At 35.9% G+C, this 11736-nt stretch overlaps 1 long non-coding RNA gene across 3 annotated transcripts; it reads right to left on the reverse strand.

Moving 5' to 3' along the window:
* Nucleotides 1–3875: 3875 nt before the first annotated feature.
* On the reverse strand, nucleotides 3876–7131 carry LOC141396704 (uncharacterized). 3 transcript variants are annotated; one of them, XR_012411229.1, is made up of 6 exons: nucleotides 6773–7057; nucleotides 5951–6066; nucleotides 5640–5866; nucleotides 5454–5564; nucleotides 4167–5387; nucleotides 3876–4057 (listed from the first exon to the last, which is right to left on the reverse strand). It is a non-coding gene; the product is annotated as an uncharacterized lncRNA (long non-coding RNA). The 3 variants fall into 3 exon arrangements; XR_012411228.1 differs by having other exon boundaries at nucleotides 4167–4335; nucleotides 4408–5387; nucleotides 5951–7057; XR_012411227.1 differs by having other exon boundaries at nucleotides 5951–7131.
* Between the last annotated feature and the right edge of the window lie 4605 nt (nucleotides 7132–11736).

Below are 11736 nucleotides of genomic sequence, written 5' to 3' on the forward strand. Positions count from 1 at the left end.
TAACATTTTCAGTATTAAACAATAAATTTGTAATTTGATGTTCGTTTTTTGAGACGAATTCAATTTTAAAAAATTCTTTTTTTTCGTTCAGATGGGCTGATGCATCTACCTTGGTAATTGTGCTATGAACAAAAATCAGCTGACTGCCATTTAAATCCTCCAAAATGTATATCTAAATGCAATGAGATATGTACTGGATTTATTAAATCCAGTCGAGGATTTATGGCTAGTCTAAATGAGCTATTAAATCTGGCATAAATCCTCGTATACAACTCTGTTTTTTGCAACATGTTGCTAGAAAATACAAAAAGTTGCAAGCTGGCACAAGAAACAAGGTAGATGCATCGGTGAATTGCTACACGAAAAATAATTTAAAATGTAAGTTTGTAAACGAGGCGGAAAAATTAAATACGTTTTGATGTACAAAGTTGATTTTAATCAACCAAGACTAATATTTATGATGTCTAAACGATAAAATAATTCGTTTATTTATTTTAGATGGACAAACTGCAATAAAATAATTCTTTATTTGATCTTTAGTTAGCATTAGTAGCATAATTTGCTAACATTTTCAGTATTAAACAATAAATTTGTATTTGACGCATGGTACAATAAGGAAGGTAGAACAGGTTCGAAAAAACTATGGAAAATCAACCCTACATGTATACCCGCTTCCTTTCAAAATTGTCTATGGTGACAGACGTCAAGTTTTGTTTTTGTTAATGTTTGTTTTGTTTCATATTTTATTCAATTTTTAAAATTAATGCAATGTGTTAAAAAATGAATGGAAGGATATATTCAGTTTTCGAAGTCGGCTTTTAAATTTCATAAAGATTTATTTACAGAACAAGACAATAAATTTTATACGGATCTACTAGAAATGTCCCTGCTACACATCGTAACTGTTGGCGAATTTGAAGATAAGAAAAAGTATGTATCAATAAAGTCAGCAGAAGTCCTCGTTTTATGAAGTGAAGGATTGGATTCTGTTCATTATCAATCTGTAAATTTGAGTCCTTGTAAGAATACAGAACATTAGCAAGAAAAATGTCAAGAAAAGCAGCTTTCACATTTCCACAACATACATATGCGCACATGTATGTATGTATATTTACCACAGAAACTCCGGAAGTGACAAGGAGACTTCTCTCACATCTTTTTATCGACGAGTCTTAATGGCTGTCTAGCGAACACACTTCGCTGAAATAGTCAGAAATATAGTCTACAGGCGTGCTTACCATTTTATTAAATCCTCAAAAATACGCCAGAGAATGGAGAAAGTGAAATTCTTCTTAATAATTAATCTGAACCAAAATATATTGGGAATTTAGCGAAAGATTCACCTTTTTTTCTTTATTTTATATTCAATTAGAAGTTACATTGTTAAATATAAGGTTATATCATGACATAACTTTGTGTACTTGGGAGACCAGCGGAGACTTGTCCCATATCAATCCGCCCTGAATGTACGTAATGTTTCCCTAACATCTTTATGTTTCATAGTATCCGCAATGTTCATTCTGATTGTTACTGTATTTCGCATTGAACTTAAATTTAATATCACATCCAGCAGACCACTCAGAGCTACGGTTATAGTCCCCAGGAATTTAAAAAAGTGCCCATTTGAGCCCCAATCAGTTTTTGATACGTCGTAAATTCTCATTGTTTTGTTTCTTTTTTTCCAATGAATATTCAGTTATGTGTGTATGTATTTGTTGGAAATTGTCAAAATTGGAATATTCAAAACAAAACGTAATAAAATGACTTTGACACAAGTTGGTCACCAAAAGAAAAAAATTATAATCAGCTGTGAGCTCTGCCATACCTTTCTTGTTATACCATGATTTGACGTACGTTTTTTGAGACGAATTCCATTTACAAAAAATTCTTTTGACGTTTCAAATTCGATCAGAAGGGCAGATACATCTATGTGCTATGAACAAAAATCAGCTGACTGCCATTTAAATTCTCCAAATGTATATCTAAATGCAATGAGATTTGTACTGGATTTATTAAATCCAGTCGAGTATTTATGGATAGTCTAAATGAGCTATTACACAAACAAACCAACATTTACCCAGCAAAAAAATTTGGAAGTTGTGCATGTGGAGTTATGATTTCACAACATCCTTCGATGCAGTCCGTACGGAGTTATGAAAAATGTACTCCGTTGGATACAATTTATAAGCAGTTGCTTTAGAGATCCCTAAAAAACAGTTGGTTGATCCCTACCACCGCCGGCGAAATCATTTATTCTAAAAATAAGAGAGAGTGCATACATTTCTAAGAATTTGTTAAAAAATAAAAACTTAAGTTTCGAACATTTTTGAGGTAATTCACGAGGCGGAAATTTTTAATGGAGTGGAGTCTAGTTGGTGTCCATGCCGAAAGCTGAACTAGTGATGGGAAGTCAACATAAAAAACCTTTAGGATGATGAAAGAAAATCGGATGCGCTTGGATTAAATCGGGAACGGAGGAAGTAAGCTTAAATGTGATTGAATTCAATGGAAACTTTTTTTAATTTGTCTTTATATAATAAAGTTCTTTGTGTTCTTGTTTTACACAAATAATAAATGCATTTTATTTATTCTGGGATAGCTTGCATTTTTACTGCATCTTTAGATTGATTAAAAACACAATCCGAAGAGTGCCTTTAAATTCAATCCAAACGACTACATCGAAAGCTGTAATGCCTCCTAGCTGTGTGATTTGGAAGCAAAATAGAGTGCATCCTAGCTGCACGCTCTCTTGTAAAATTCATAAGTGAATTCATAAGAAAAGATGTACTCCATCGGCAAATGTACTGTACACCTGTAGCGGTTCAACTGCATCCGCGGATGCAAACTTTTTGCGGGGTATTTATCAAGAACTCTATTCAATATAAGAGAATACCTGTATCAGACTTGGGCATAAGTACTACATTTAGAAGTATTGAAATGTCTCATAACTACGCACCAAAAAAATACTTACTGGGATCAGTATATATCCCATGCAGTTTTCCAGTACAGAGACTTGACTCCGATTTGAATAGGTTAATTCAATCAACCGGCAATTTCGACAGCTTCATTATGGGAGGTGATCTTAATTCCATCAACATGGGGTGATGTCTATGAGAACTCCAATGGAAAATTTTTGCTTACCGAAAATTCTATGAAAGTAACCAGACTATCGGATTCCAGCCCCTCATACCCAAATGGTTCCTCTTATCTGAAACATTTTTTAATCAGTTCGCATTTGATCAACAGACTTGCCCCTAATTATTTTATATCAACCAAGCCTAATTTCGCGGATCACTTCCCCATTAAAATTGATCTTAAGAGTTGATTTTACAAATATTGCTCTGAATTCGCAACAATTTTTTACATCCTTCAAAAACACCAATTGGCAAAACTTTCTTCGAGACATATATGCTGTTTCACGTCAACTAATTCCGCCGATAAACAGGAATCTGGAGAATGATGAAATCGACACTGTTATCAACGAATTCAGCAGTCGGTTTTCCAATATACACGATAGGCATTCCCAAAAAATTAAAATAAAGGATGGCATTCTTCCTTATTCAGACAAAATCAAGAATTTTCTTAAAATTAAGCACCAATGGCAACGGAATCTCAAAAGAATCTTTCATCGTTCGGGGGCAACAGGAGAAGCCTTGAGTATTCCATTCTTTCCAGCCAAATACAACTGTTGAAAGTAATAATGAAGGAGCTTGTCAACATAGAAACTGCTCAGATCTTCAGTAGCAGATTACAAAAAATAAAGCTATGACCGACTGCTTTTAAGGAAATATCCCGTTTTTTTCCGAAGAAAAACAAGACTGATTTCTGTCACCAGTTAAACCATGGTACCAACACAATCACAAACAGCGCCGAAATAGCAGATCATTTTAAAGATTTTTATTCATCGGTATTTGAAGGTTCGACATCATTATATGCTCTTGACGATTGTAACTCCAGGGTGGTGTTATATTGTGTCAATTCAATTCCCTCTCATATATACACCTTCGCCGATAACTCCAATGCTCTACAAAATCCGGATACTTCACTACATCTGAAACTATAAGAAGCATTATTATCAACACCAATTCAAAAAAGTCAAGTGGTCCGGACGGTTTTTCAAATTTCATCATTAAGAAATTTCCGGATTCCACAATTAAACTACTTACTTGCAATTTCCATAATTGCATAAACAACGGATATTTCCCCACTCAATGGAAAGTCGCCAAAATCATCCCCATCAAGAAGAAAACGTCCAGTTGTAATGTTGATGACTTCCGCCCCATATCTCTTCTTTCGAATATTGAAAAACTAGTCGAAGTGGTGCTGAAACAAAAACTAAATCAAGGATTCATTATCGACCCAATACCGAATTACCAATTTGGCTTTAAAGTTGGCCACTCCACGTACATGCACTTCTTAACTTGCACAATGATATAATAACTCAGCTAAGAAGTCAATCATCTACAGTCGGCATTTCGTTAGGCATCCAAAAAGCTTTTGATTCCGTCTCTCACATCGGCATTTTGTATAAACTACTACAGCTGGGAACGGATCCTTTCATAATAAAAATCTTAAGAAGTTTCTTCACATCTAGAAAGTTTTTGGTTCAAATCAAGAATACAGAATCGCCCTTGGGTCTTGTGAAACGTGGTGTTCCCCAAGGAAGTACATATACTAACGCCATACTTGTTTAATTTGTTCCTTCACGATATCCCGCATACTTATCAGCACTCTCAAGCCATTCTGTATACAGACGACTGCTTAATCTATGCGCACAATTCTTCACCTTCAACTGCGTTAAGCTTTGCCTCAAATCATTTCGTTAGGCATCCAAAAAGCTTTTGATTCCGTCTCTCACATCGGCATTTTGTATAAACTACTACAGCTGGGAACGGATCCTTTCATAATAAAAATCTTAAGAAGTTTCTTCACATCTAGAAAGTTTTTGGTTCAAATCAAGAATACAGAATCGCCCTTGGGTCTTGTGAAACTTGGTGTTCCCCAAGGAAGTACATATACTAACGCCATACTTGTTTAATTTGTTCCTTCACGATATCCCGCATACTTATCAGCACTCTCAAGCCATTCTGTATACAGACGACTGCTTAATCTATGCGCACAATTCTTCACCTTCAACTGCGTTAAGCTTTGCCTCAAATCATCTCCACATCATCAATGATTATTAAGAAACATGGGGTATCAAAATCAACGCCGCCAAATCAGTAGCGATTTGTATTCGCAATGCGTCTGGAAATTGCCCGAGATATATGATATCAGAAAGCAAACAGTTGTATTTGTCTCTGAAAGGAGTAGATATACCCTTCAAAACATCCTTTAGATATCTTGGTGTCAATTTCAACAGCCTCTTATAATGTAAGGGCCAAGCTCTGTCATGCAAAAGGTAAAAGGAGTATTAAGGAGATTTGCAAATCTTTTCAACAGCAAATACTTACCGGTCCATACAAAGCTTCTCCTTTATAAAGTGGCAGTCAGATCCATTTTAACTTATGCATTTCCAATCTGGTTTGCTATAATCGCCAATAGCCGCCAACGAGTTGGAAATACTTTAAAGAAAGGTCATAAGGAAATGTATCAGAAAACACTATCAAGCTGAAAACAAAAAATTGTCCAATACTTACGTATACAACACTTCAAACATTGTTCCATTCTGTAAGTACGTCCAACAACATCAAAGGAAGTTTGTGCAAAACTTGGCCACTCATGAAAACTGCCTTATAAACTCAATCCACGATCTAGAGAGAACCACATCATGGTCAGAATCAATTTATTTGTCGACATTGGGTATCCTCAACGAACCACCTGATGACACAGATGATTACTCATTGCCACGATTCTAGAACTGTACCTGAATGTCATAGAGGATAAATACATTATTACAATATTAACACCTCATTATAGAAAATTATTTATAAGCAAAACATATACTTACCTATATATCGGTTATCTTGCAGCTCTTGTTGTTGCTCTGTTGAGCGTTCACTAGACGTATGTATATTACACTGTGTGTAATTTTTGGAGTAATGGTTTATTAACCATATTCTGACACTGCAGCGTGATAGAAGACCAAAAATAAGAAGATACATGTCCCGGCGTTTTTCCTATCACTTCAACTTTCGCGGTTATGAGACCCCCTTCGTGGACCGGAATCGGAGAAAAACGTATAAAAATCGAATATTTTCAAAAGTTTTTTGCTATTTTCACGTTTAAGAACCGGTCATAGACATTTCGTATGGTCCAGAACGTTGTTTGCTGATATCTTTGTCACATTATTGTGGTGCATTGTTTTCTTGAATTTTGAACGGTTTAGTATCTATGGAGCAGGAACCGAGAAAAGAGGATAAAAATCGCATATTATTTGCTATTTTGACCATCAAGAACCGTTTCTACAGAGTTCGTATGTTCTAGAAAGTTGTTTACTAAGATCTAAGGTAATTTTTTCTAGTTGGTTGTTTGCTTCAATTTTGATCGGTTTGATATCTGCTGACTAAAATCCGAGAAAAATTAAAAGGGAAATTTGACTTTGGCGATTTTGACCTTGAAGGTGGGGTTGAATGGATTTTATGTGTTCACAATTATTATTCTGTAAGACGAGAGCTACAACTTTTCCTCCACGATAAACCCAAATTCTTAGCGGTTTAGAAGATATGCGCCTGACAAAACAAAATTATGCCTTTTGACATCAAGGCCTTAGGTCTTTGGGGCCCATAACCGCGAAAGTTGAAGAGATAGGGAAAAATGCAGGGACACGTACCATCTTATTTTTGGACTTTTATCCCGCTGCGGTGTGAGAATATGGTTAATAATTTTCTTGTCGCACAGTGTTATTCATTACAAGAGCACTGTTTGTTATGTAGCTCTCAGTTTTTTTTGTTAATTAGTTTTAATTTTTGTTGTTATTTTTATTTATTATCTTCCGACAATTAAGCTCTGTTCGTCATAGATAAGGTCGGGAGCAAAACTTATTTTAATTTTTATTATGTTTTGATCTCACTGTTCGCATGTAGCACACATTACAGTATGAGTTAGAAAAAGACAACAATAGTTCTAACATTCCTATTCATTGTTAGTCATTCAGATTGTGTTTACGTGTACTACCGAAAAAGAAGACTCAAATAAAAAACTTACTTACTACTTTATATTTAATTTATATGAAATGAAAATATTATATTTAATTTAAATGTATTTTATGGATAGTGCAAGGCGAAAACTAAAGAGACATCATGTGTGTTCGTTTACTCAAAATTTGTACGATTTTTACTGGATGTTGTTCGTTTACTCTACAGTACAATGTAAAAGACCTTAGTCTTTTGCAAGAAGTTACTGGACTTTACAAATTTGTAGAACTTATTGAGTAAACGAACACACCTATTAGAATAAAATCATAACATTTTTGGTGTCATTATCTCATTGTGTTTGTAAGTTAAAAACAGAGTTGCATTATTTGGTATGTACTAGTTTACCAATACAAGATGTACTGTACCAGCAAACTTTTAGCTGTTACAATTTATACATTTTAAATGAGGAAGTTGGCAAAATGAAATAACGCATAATGCCAAGTTTACACTTGCGCTCCAAAATCCACTGGATTTCACGAAATCCTGAAATACACCCCGGTGTTTACACTTATTTTTTGTTGATTTCAAATATATCACAATGATCAAGGTAGATGCATATGCGCAGCTGATCGAACATGAATTTTCAAAACAAATTTTGTGAATTGAATTAATCATCAAAAATATACGACAATATAGAACTTTACAACTTTATTTGAAAAATTATAGTAAAATTATCTATATATCGTATTAATTGTGTATAGTACTAAAAAATGAAGAAATAAAAAAATTATTTTTATCGTTGAGACGTCATAATAATAAATTTTGATAGATAAAAGTTGTGCTCAGAACCTGCACAATATTAGTACTTGCAGTAGTTTTGCTGTTTAGTGCTAAAATGCGTTCCCGTACTCCGAAATCTAGCAAGACTTACACTTCTCTTTAAACAAAAATAGCGCCGAATAACACCCTCTTCTCCTGTTTTCTGCCATACAATTTTGGCCTAGTAGAAACTAGCAGCAATCATGTTCGTTGGCATCTAATCATGATGAAATAATAAGGTGACGTAAAACGTCCAGCTGATTGGTTTCAATCTGTCAAATTTTTTGTTATTAGCTGTGTCTTTTTACGTGATAATTCGTAATAATTATTACTAATGTTGCAGATTTTGACAGTTGTATAAAGGAAAAGTTGCTGAAAAAAATGTTTCAGCAACATTTAGTTAGTAAAAAGACACCCCTATTGTGAAAACGTAAACAAACATTTTGACATATTGAAGAATTTTCCGCCAAAAGTGAGTTGTTGTTGTGCTACTTACGTGACCTATTAAATAGATCTTGGCATCTAATATACGTTGATTTTGACATTTATGCTGGAATTTTTGCAATTTCCGTCATTTTTCCGCTCCCGTATTTTTTAAGAAATTTGCATGGGGAAGCAATTTTTGACAATTTGCTCTTTTTTCTAACATTACCATTAAAAAAGTACGGGAACACAATGAAAAATAGCATTGTAACAAATTCAATATTTTTTTCATTGTTTACAAATTTTTTGTTGCAGCAATTGAACATCTACCTTGTTTATTGTGATACGTGAAAAGTGTTGCAACTTTTGGTACTTTTATAGGCAAAAACAGGGTTGTATATCATGTGTACTGTGATTTTGATGTTGATTTCGCTGAAATCACGAAATGAGATGATTTCATTTTTGTATGCGAAATCATGATGAATTTTGCTTGATTCCGCGCAAAATCACGAAACGCCTTCGAAATCACGTAACGACGCCGAATGTAAACCAAACATAAGATTAAAAACGAAATATTCGTTCAATATATAGCAGTAATTCAAACTATTAACGAGTAATGATAAATGCAGCAAGACGAATGTTGTGGCTGGACTCAGAAAATTTTTTACACAGATAGGTCTCGATATGCTGATTACGCCAATATATATATATATATATATATATATATATATATATATCATGTCTGGGAAGTCCATATTTCCCGAGATATAGCCTGCGAAAGTTCCGAAGAAACCCTTTTTTCAAAAATTCTAGTATATATTAATACAATCCCATTTTTTTGTTTTTTTCTCTTTTTATCAGAGGTAGGTATTAATATGTTAATCACGAAATTGTATATAATCCCGGCAGTGCCGACCCGGATACTCCGTATTTAACCCGTGAGTCCGGTTACAAAACCCAAGTTATACCAATATTGCTAAACATATATAACAGTGAATAATAAAAAAATTATTCTTCCTGCTCTTATTATAGTTACTACTTTATAATAATGTTTTTTTCCGAAACCAACTAAATTTAAAACACAACAAAAAATATTTTATAGTAATACAACAATAGAAAACAAACAAAATCCGTTCTTCTTTTCTTCGCTGGTGGTGGATTCCATTGCGAACTCTCCGAACTGTCAGTGGCAAAATCTGTTTCTGAACATTCGCGTTGATTAGAGGCAACCTCCTCTTCACCCGTTCGCTGTCAGCCGTAAGATTGGCTGGATTATACAGCTGACCCGCGAACCGGAAGAATTCAAGCAGTGGGTCCTTCTTATTTGCCTTGCACCATCTGAAAAATATGAATCTCTGCACATAACCTTTGAAAAAAATCTTTCGACGGTTATATGCAGAGAGACTTACCTTCAGATGGCGCCATAAACCTTCTATCCCATTGGTGTGCCACCCCGTTTCGGGATCAACAAAATGTAGGGAATGATTGACGGTGCGATGTATACATCCCTCCTTATTTAGGGTTCTATAGGCCTGTAAACATATAAATTATTAATATATACATATGTATAAATAAAAAATGCCAAAACCTACCTTCCAGCAATCGGAAACAATGAGTGTGCCATGGCGTATATACCGCTTAATAAGAGGCAATAAGGTTTCCTTTGAGCGGTCTTCCACTGGGACAATGAAACATTTATTACTTCCGCGCTCAATGCCCCCGAAAATGCATTGCCCCTCTACACGATGACCTCTGTGGTATTTTCTCTTGCCTATTTTCGACTCGTCAATCTCCACTATGGCTCCAAGACCACCTCTTCGGACCCACATAAAACAAAATACCACTATTTTGCATATGGACAACTGTGATCGTTCAAAAAACGTTCCTGTACGATATACTTTCTGACATCTATAAAAAAGAAAAAAAATCCATATTACCATTTTATTTATTGTTAAAATACTTACCTCCACATCCAGCCATCAATATTTGAGTAGAGAGAAAGCCGCAAATCGTGCCCTTTTCTACATTTTAACACCCACTCTTGCAGAACTATACTTCTCTTAAACTTTACTCTTTTCGATTTTTTTTTTGTGGGAGGTACCCAAATGAGTAGACCGATATAGTTCATATAAATGTCTGGGTGAAATAATACAATGTACAAAGTATGGACCGATCAGAAACTCCCTGCGAGAGTTATCTTACGGATTTTTCCATTTTATTTCGTGCGGTCAGGATTTCTTGGAGAGTTTAGGGCATTATAACCGGAAGTATGTACTTGCGCCCGAAAACAAAATTACCGTCGCAAAGGGAGCCGAAAGGACAACCCGTTAAAAAAATTCAAAACGATCCGAGAGGGGCTCTTAAACTTCACTTCTTCCGAAGTGAAAAATGTTGAACTTTAGTGTGGGAGTTTCCCGACGGAGTGGACTGATATGGCTCAACTTCGAACTTAAACTAAGTTTGAACAAAATATTACAAAGTGCAAAATTTGTTTAGAATTGGTTAATCCGTTCGAGAGTTATCGTGCGCATCAGTCAGACGGACGGACGTGCAGGCAAAAACCGACTCCAAACGACTCCCCCGCAGTCCCCTCGACAACAACCGCACATGCAGCCTTTAACACCAGCCGTTGTTGTCCCAATCCCGGAAAATGCATCCTTTTTTGCAATTTAACTGCAATGGACAACGAGGAAATACTAGATTTCATGAGTCGGAGGAATATCAAGGTCGCTGCGGTGAAAGAAACCAAGCTCAACAACAACTGTAGCTTACAACGTGCTAAGGAAGGATAGCACCAGAAGTGGAGTTGGGGGGTTAGCTTTCCTATTGCACCAGTATGTCCAATACAGGCCTATCTCGCTTAAGCCTGTCTCTAATGACCCGTACATGGAATGTATGGGGGTAGCAGTCAGGTGTGGAACTGCCGAGATATAGTTGCTGAACGTATACATCCCGCGGAGAAATAGCTGAACCTCAGATTACGTGCCCGCCTTTGGAAGGTCATAATCGTCTAGTCCTGGGGGACTTTAATGCGCATCATGAGATGTGGCATTCGGCCCTCGGAAACGACCAGAGAGGTACAGCGCTAGCTGAGCAGATTGACAGCTCCACGTTTTGTACGGTCAATGAGGACGCTCCTACCAGAATAAGAGGAGAGTGTCACAAGTCGCCAGACACTTGGTCTGACAAATTACGTTACCTGGCAACCCGTCATTTCCCTTGGATCAGACCATCTAGCCATAATTGTCTCCATTAGCAGACCAACCGATTTCATTACCTCTGAACGCCGCACATTCGTCAATCATAAGAAAGCTGATTGGCCGAGTTTCAGAGAGTTCACCAATCACCGATTCCGAGAATTGCCAAATGCTTCCGATGTTCGGGTAGCGGAAAGGACGTTCCGAGACATCATCACTGC

The sequence above is a fragment of the Musca autumnalis genome, unplaced genomic scaffold (genome assembly GCF_047663935.1).
Source record: "Musca autumnalis isolate F117 unplaced genomic scaffold, ASM4766393v1 scaffold_3, whole genome shotgun sequence".
In the NCBI taxonomy this organism is placed as follows: Eukaryota; Metazoa; Arthropoda; class Insecta; order Diptera; family Muscidae; genus Musca; species Musca autumnalis.